The sequence below is a fragment of the Elephantulus edwardii genome, unplaced genomic scaffold (assembly GCF_000299155.1).
Source record: "Elephantulus edwardii isolate Elephantulus edwardi_28Jun2011 unplaced genomic scaffold, EleEdw1.0 scaffold00010, whole genome shotgun sequence".
NCBI lineage: Eukaryota > Metazoa > Chordata > Mammalia > Macroscelidea > Macroscelididae > Elephantulus > Elephantulus edwardii.
In genome coordinates, this window is record NW_006399760.1 from 25657442 (window position 1) to 25665738 (window position 8297).

At 40.0% G+C, this 8297-nt stretch overlaps 1 pseudogene; it reads right to left on the reverse strand.

Moving 5' to 3' along the window:
* The window catches only part of LOC102856518, a 17597-nt pseudogene extending 9501 nt beyond the window's left edge, over positions 1 to 8096 (reverse strand).
* Positions 8097 to 8297: the final 201 nt, after the last annotated feature.

Below are 8297 nucleotides of genomic sequence, written 5' to 3' on the forward strand. Positions count from 1 at the left end.
TAATATAAATATTCACTGGACAATTACATATTTTATGTCTTATATGTCAATCTTACTTGAGTAAGTGCTATGGCTTAGTGGTTGTTGTTATGTGCCGTTGAGTCGCTTGCAACTCATAGCGACCCTATGTACAACAGCTCTAAACTCTGCTCTGTCCTGTGCCAATCTCACTGTCTCTGACACACTCATCCCAATTGCCCCAGTCACCGAATAAATCCATCTCAAAGAAGGCTTTTCCCTCCTGTGCCTGCCCTCCACCCTCCCAAGCATGACGTACCTCTCCAAGGACCGGTCCCTCCTTACAACATGACCAAAGTGTGTCAGACGAAGTCTCAGAATCCTTGCCTCCAAGGAGCAGACCGGCCTAACCCACCCCAGGACGAACCTGTTTGTCTTCCTAGCAGTCCATGGCACTCAACACTATTCTCCAACACCAAAGCTCAAAAGCATCAATTCTCCTTCTATCCTCCCTGGTCATTGTCCAGCTATCTGACACATAACAAGTGATTGGTTGCAAATACCATGGCCTGTACCAGATGCACCTTAGTGTCCAGAGAGATACCATTGTTCTTCAGTACTTTGGAGAGGTCCCTAACAGCAGATTTTCCCATAGCAATACGTTTTTAATTTCCTGGCTACTGGTGCCAAGAGTGTTGACTGTGGAGCCAAGCAGACTAAAGCTGTGAACAATCTCAGTCTCTTCACCATCCATCCTGATGCTGCCAATGGGTCCAGTGGTAAGAATCTATGTCTTCTTGACACTGAGCCTCAGTCCATACTGAAGGCTCTGGTCCTTGACCCTCTGCAGTAAGTGCATGAGGGCCTCCTCAGTTTTCAGCAGGGTTGTATCATCTGCATAAGGCAGATTGTTGACAGATCTTCCACCAATCCTGATGCTGCATTTCTCCTCATAGAGCCCAGCCTCCAGGATGATCTGTTCTGCATACAGGTTGAAAAGGTATGGAGACAGGACACATCTCTGGCGTACGCTCTTCCCAATTTTGAACCATGTAGTGTTTTCTTGCTCTGTTCTGATGTCTGCCTCTTGGTTCAAGTATAAGTTTCACATTAGCACGATCAAGTGTTCTGAGATTTCCGTTCTTCTCAGAGTCAGCCACAGTTTGTTATGGTGCACACAGTCAAACGCCTTTGCATAATCAATGAAGCACAGATGGGCATTCCTCTGATATTCCCTGCTTTTAGCTAAGATCCATCTAACATTAGCTACAATATCTCTAGTACCATGACCCCTTCCAAACCCAGCCTGAACTTTTGGCAGTTCTCTGCTGATGTGCTGTTCCAGTCATTTTTGAATAATCTTCAGCAGAATCTTGCTTGCATGTGAAATCAACAATATTATTCTATAGTTGCCACAGTCTGTTGTGTCACCCTTCTTTGGAATGAGAACAAATATAGATCTCTTCCAGTCAGTTGGCCAAGTGATTGTTCTCCAGATATCTTGGCACAACTTGATTTGCATGTCCAGGGCAGCATCTGTTAGCTGAAATATGTCAATCGGTAAACCATCTATTCCTGGGGCCTTATTTTTTGATATTTTCTTCAAAGCAGCTTGAACTTCTTCTTTCATCACCATAGGCTCTTGCTCATATGTTGCTTCATTAAATTCTTCTGTCTGCTAATTCCTTTCGATACAATGACTCAGTATATTCTTTCAATCTTCTTTTGATACCTCCTGGATCATTTACTACTCTGCCTAAAGCATCCTTGATTATAGTAACTTGAGGTTCGAATTTGTTCTTCAGTTCCTTGAGCTTAAGAAATGCTGAGCGAGTTTGACCCTTTTGGTTTTCTGACTCCAACTCCTTGCACATTTCATTGTAATATTTTACTTTCTCATCCAGCGCTACCTTTTGAAATCTTCTGTTCAGCTCTTTAGTTTCTTGAATTCTTCCTTGTGCTTTGGCTTCTCTCCACTCTTCCTCTTCTGTCTTTGTAATGAATGTTTGCTAACTCAAATTTCAGAATTTCAAACCCAGAAATCATTTGAGAAAGACAGATGAACAGTATGGTTCTATACAGATTGATAGTCTTGCAAATCCTATTCGCAGTTCTACTCAGTGGTATAGGGTCACCGTGACCCAAAAACAATGGAGAAACTCAATATCAGCTATGAAAACTAGGCCAGGTGCTGATTGTTGAACAAAGCACCCTTCAAGCTGAAACTAAAGAAAATGAAATCAAATCCAGAGGAAACAAATTTGAATTTGAGTCTGTCCCACTCAAACTTCAAAACCATCTCAGGAAGAAGTTTGAGGTCTTGAAAACTAATAAGTGAAGAGCAGATGAGCTGTGGTAGGGTATCAAAAATATCATCCATGAAGAATGCAAAAGATCATTACAAAGACAGAAGAAACAGAAAAGACCAAGAAGGATGTCAGATGAGACTATGAATATTACACTAGATAGCCAAGAAGCCAAAACAAAGAGAAGAAATTAAGAAGCTGAACAGAAGATTTCAAAGGTAAGCACAGGAAGACAAATTGAAATATTATAATGAAATGTGCAAAGACCTGGAATCAGAAAATAAAAAAGGCCAAACTCTCTTGGTATTTCGTAAGCTGAAGGAACTGAAAAATAAATTCAAGCCTTGAGTTGCAATACAAGGAAGCTATGGGCAGAATATTAAATGATCCAGAAAGCATTAAAAGATGTAAGGAGAAAATACAATGACTGAACAAGAAAGAATTGGTTGACACAGAAGAATTTCATGAAAGAAGGTATGGGCAAGAGCCTCTGAAGGAAGAAGTTCAAGCTACTCTGAAGGAATTGGCAAAAAAAATAAGGCCCTAGGAATTGATGGCATACTGATTGAAATAGCATAACAGACACTGCCTTGGATCCACTCACCAAATTGTACCAAGTAATCTGGAGGAAAATCACCTGGCCAACTGGACTGAAAGAAATTTATATTTGTTCCTATTCCAAAGAAAGGTGACAGAATAAAGTGCAGAAATTATCAAACAGTATCATTAATATCACATGGAAACAAGATTCTACTGAAAATTATGCAAAAATGACTGGAACACCACATCAACAGAGAACCGTCAAAAGTGCAGGCTGGGTTTACAAAAGGCAGTGGTACTACGGACATTATAGCTTAATGTTAGATGGATCTCTACTGAACTGAAAGCAGAAAATACCAGAAGAATGTGTATCTGTGCAAAGGCATTTGACTGTGTGGATCACAACAAACTGTGGCTAACTCTGAAACGAATGGGAATCCCAGAGCACATTCTTGTGTTTATGCAAAATCTATACTTGGACCAGGAGACAATCATCAGAACAGAGCAGGGCAACACTGCATGATTCGAAATTGGGAAGGGTATGAATCAAGGATGTGTCCTATCTCCATACTATTTAAATCTATATTCAGAACAGAACATCTGGGAGGCTGGGCTCTATGAGGAGGAATGTGGCATCAGGATTGGAGGAAGACTCATCAATAACCTTTATTATGCACATTACATAACCCTGCTTGCTGAAACTGAGGAGGACCTGAAGTGCTTGCTGCAGAAGATCAAGGACTGCAGCCTTCAATATGGATTGAAGCTCAACATCAAGAAAACAAATATTCTTATCACTGGACTGATTGACAGCGTCAATGATAGATGGGGAAGAGATTGAGATTGTTCATGGCTTTAGTCTGCTTGGCTTCACAATCAACACTCTTGGTACCAGCAGCCAGGAAATCAAGACAAATTTGTATTGGGAAGTCTGCTGTCAGGGCCCTCTTTAGAGTACTGAAGAGCAACAATGTCAGTCTGAAGACTATGGTGTGCCTGATCCAGGCCATAGTCTTTGCGATTACTTGCTATGTGTAAGAAAGCAGGACAATGACAGGATGACAGAAAGAGAATAATGCCTTTAATTGTGGTGCTGGAGAAGTATAGCCATGGACTGCAAGGAGAACAAACAGGTTCATCCTCTTTGAGAGGGTGAGATCAAACTTCTCCGTGGAGGCAGGGCTTCTTTAACTTTATATAACATACTTTGGGCATATTGCAAGAAGGGACCAGTTTTTGGAGAGGGACATCATGCTTGGGAGGGTGGAGGAACAGTGCAAGAGAGGAAGACCCTCAATGAAATGGATTGATTCAGTGGCTGGGGTAATACATGTAGTTATGCCAGGGAGAAGAAGGTTGGCACAGGATAGAGCAGGGTTCAGAGCTGTTGTAAATAGGGTCACTATGAGTCGCAAGTGACGTGAATGGCACATAACAACAACAACAACAAACAACTTGTTTTACAAGTGAGAAAATGACAGAGTGTTTTAGAGATGATACATTCCATGGAGTCAATAAACAGATTGGTTTTAAGACCAAATTTCCTGTCAGTTTTCAGCAGAAGTAATTTAGAAAGCTCTTTCTTGTTGTCCTAAACTTTCTGATCTAATGATGGAAATGTTTAAATATTCCTTATAAAGATGTTATAGCAAGGTTGAGTGAGAGAATTTCCAAGGAGACTGAAAGGAAAGAATAAGTGGTTAAACTCATTCCTTTATCTGTTTCCCATTTGAACAGATTATCCCTACATAGTTAAATGTTAAGTACAAGATGAAAAGGTTTGTGATATCTTATTTGTATGCTTTTTTACGAACTCATAAATGAATGGGTGGGGTTTTTTTTAATTATAAACTCATAAATGAGAAGAAACTCATTTAAAAAACTACTTCAGAACACAATCTTTTGGTACTCAGCCTTTTTTCTCAACCTTTGCTTTGACTACTTTTCTTTTTTTTTTTTTATTTTTAAAAAATTTTATTTCAATTTATTATTAATTTCAGTAAAAATTTACAGAGACGTTGGATTTCCATTCATTCATTGTTGCACTTTTCTCTCCTCCCAACCCTCCCCCCAGTACAATGCCCTCTTGGAAAAGTAAAAGAAAAATTCTTTCATTGTTTTACAAACCCTTCCCCAGGTCCACTCCACCATGTAACCTTCACTCTAGACTCCTGTCATGAGAAAAATACCTAATCACATATCTCTTTTAAACATTTTTTCCCTCATCTGTTTCAATGCAGTATACATTATTGAACCCATCTTTCTCAGTCTCTCCCCAACCCCAAGGTCAGTCCTGTTTTACAACAGTGGCACCATGCAGTATTTGTCCTTTTGTGACTGAGATACTTCACTCAGCATAATATCCTCCAGAGTCACCGATTTTGAATAATATTGCATGAGTTTCTTGTTTTCAGTGCAGCATAGTATTCCATTGTGTGAATATACCACAGCTTCTATATCCATTTGTTTGTTGATGGGCACTTAGGTTGTTTCTAACTCCTTGCTATTGTGAACAAAGCCACAATAAACATGGGTGTGCAACCTTTCTTGATTTTTAACCATGCACTTTCTCCTGCTCTATTTGGATAATGGCCTCCTGGTCAAAAAGTATAGGTTTTTTTAAAAAAAAATATATAGGTTTCACATGAAACTTATGTTATTAAAAACAATTATGTGTTTTTGGATTACCATTTTCACATAGTTAGTCATAATTTGTCATAATCCACACAGTCAGATGCCTTTGTTGTTACTGTTGTTGTTGTTGGTTGCCTTCGAGTTGAGCAAGACTCATAGTGACCCAATGCATAAAAGGTCTGAAGCCCTCTACAACTATCGACATTAATCAAAGTTCATAGAGTTTCCAGAGGCATGTTGTTTAGGAATTGGATGCCACTCCTGCTTCTAAACCTGTCATAGTATGTTATTGTCTTTATGTGCCATTGAGTCGCCTGGGATGCTTTGACTACTTTTCACATAGCCATTACCTCTTTTGAAAAAGTGCCTTATCACCACACAGTCTCCCTAGAGACCTGTGGTGTCTCTCTGTGGTGGAACTTTAATTTATAGGATGTGCACATACGTGACACATGCCACATCCAAGCAGAAGCTTAGAATGGGGCGGCATGGTTCTCAGTGCCCTTTTGATTCTTGACACTGCCCTCTAAGCAACATTCTTAGGAAGGTGTTGAACCTTTTGGTTGAGTCCAGGAATGAGAATACCACAGTGAAGCCAAGCAGAGTTGAGCAGTGTCACAGCAGCCACAGGCAAACTATTGTTTAACTAGAAAGTGAGAGAAAGAAATGCATTCTGAGGTAATCTACTGAACTATGAAGGTTATTTGTTACAACAGCAAAAATGTCCAATTTAAAAAATAGTTGCTAAAACTTGTGGGCTATAGTAACAAAAATGACTAATACATGTGACAAAGATTCTGCTGGTCACTAGGAGCCTGTAACTGGAGACTTGAAAAGAGTTATATGTGGCACAATATTTGGTGACATTTTTCTTTGAGCTTGTTTGGAAGACAGTTATTGTTCTATAAAAGACTATGGCTTTAGGGGAAAAGATTTCAGTATAGTACATTACTAGCAGGAGTTGGTTGTTATTAGCTGCATTTGAGAAGGAACTATTTGAAAGATGAGGTCTCAGGTCAGAAAAGAATTGTTTGAAAGTAATAATGAAAGGAAAACAGAGACCCCAGTAGTTTTGGAACTTACAGAATTGGAATATGGAACTGTCTACCAATTGTAATCAGATAAGAAATTATTTTAATTATTATTTCAGTATAAATAGGAAACATGATCATGTTACATTCCGTATTTAGATGTGTGACTAGATTACAATGACATTTCAGTTGGACAAGTAGCTCAAGGAAGTGAAAAGGGCATAATCTCACAAAACCCTGATAGGCTCAAAGTATCTTAATAAAGTTAGGAGAAAGAGCTATGATCGGAAGGAATTACCAAGGTAGTGACTGCATATTTGTATGCATGCAGTAATAAATAATTTTTGAAAAGCCTCCAAGTTCTTGAAAAAATTGCAAGACCGAAAGCAACAAGAAGGTAGAACTGAGACATAGTGCCTGTGTAAGACATCAATATATTCTAGGGCACCTGACGTTTATTGATAGAAGCAGGCTGAAAAAGCCTCTCAGTTCTCAGAAACAAAGACCAAAAATAAAAATAATAATAATAAAAAAGTAAAAGAATAAAAATAAATGTGGAGCTGACACATTCACAGAAGTAGAAATTCAAATCCTGGGAAAATATTGTAAGAGTACCTTACCTTGGTCCAACAGTCATTATTAGCCTTTTAGCCTGTTTTCTTATGCACTGTTTTCCATGGCTTTTGCCTTCTTGCTTTAGAATGTTCTTTTTGTTTGGTGTTTGTTTTTTTTTTCTTATTTGTTTTTCTTCTTGTCTAGATCTGAAGACAGACATGGAGAATCTTTGCTCTTTTTTTAAAATGGATACAGTAAAACATAATATAGCAATTGCACACATGCAAGCCAATGGAGTTGATTATATTCTTCAAGAAGTTATGTGACCATTCTTATTCACCTTTTCTTTCTTTCTTTTTCTTTTTTTATGGGGGGGAGTGGCTGAGTACAGAGTACTTTATTGATGGTACATGACAAGATGGGCTCTCCAAGCCCCTCCCCTTTCTCATGGGGATTGGATGGAAACTGTGTCAAGGATGTGAGATTATCAGTGCGTGGGAGGATCAGTCTGGGGCAAGGACTCCCCAGCACCTGAAGGTCTCTCTCTCTCTCTTCTAGTGCTATTGCTGGGGCTGGTGGTCCAAGAGGTTCTTATTCTTTGGAGGCCATGCGAACCATCAGGTCGACCACCTGGTCACCATAGCCAAATTCATTGTCATACTAGGAAATGAGTTTGACAGTGGTTGTTCAGGGCAATGACAGCCCCAGCATCAAAGGTGGAAGAGTGAGTATCACTATTAAAGTCACAGGAGACAGCCTGGCCTTCAGTTTATCCCAGGATGCCCTTGAAGGGCCCTTCTGATGCCTGCTTTACTACTTTCTTGATGTTATATTTGGCAACTTTCTCCAGACGGCAGGTCAGGTCCACAACTGACACATTGGGGGTGGGGACACAAAAAGCCATGCCAGTAAGTTTCCCATTCAGTTCAGGGATGACCTTGCCCACGGCCTTGGCAGTGCCAATGGATGCAGGGATGATGTTCTGGACAGCAACATGGCCATCACGCCACAGCTTTCCAGAGGGGCCATTCATAGTCTTCTGGATGGCAGTGATGGCATAGACTATGGTCATGAGTCCCTCTGCAATGCTGAAGTTGTCATGGATGACTTTGGCAAGGGAAACCAAGTAGTTGGTGGTTCAGGAGGCATTGATGACAATCTTGAGAGAGTTATCCTACTTTTCATGGTTCATGCCCATCACAAACATGGGGGCATTGGCAGAAGGAGCTGAGATGATTACCTGTTTGGCACCACCCTTCAAGTGAGCTTCTCC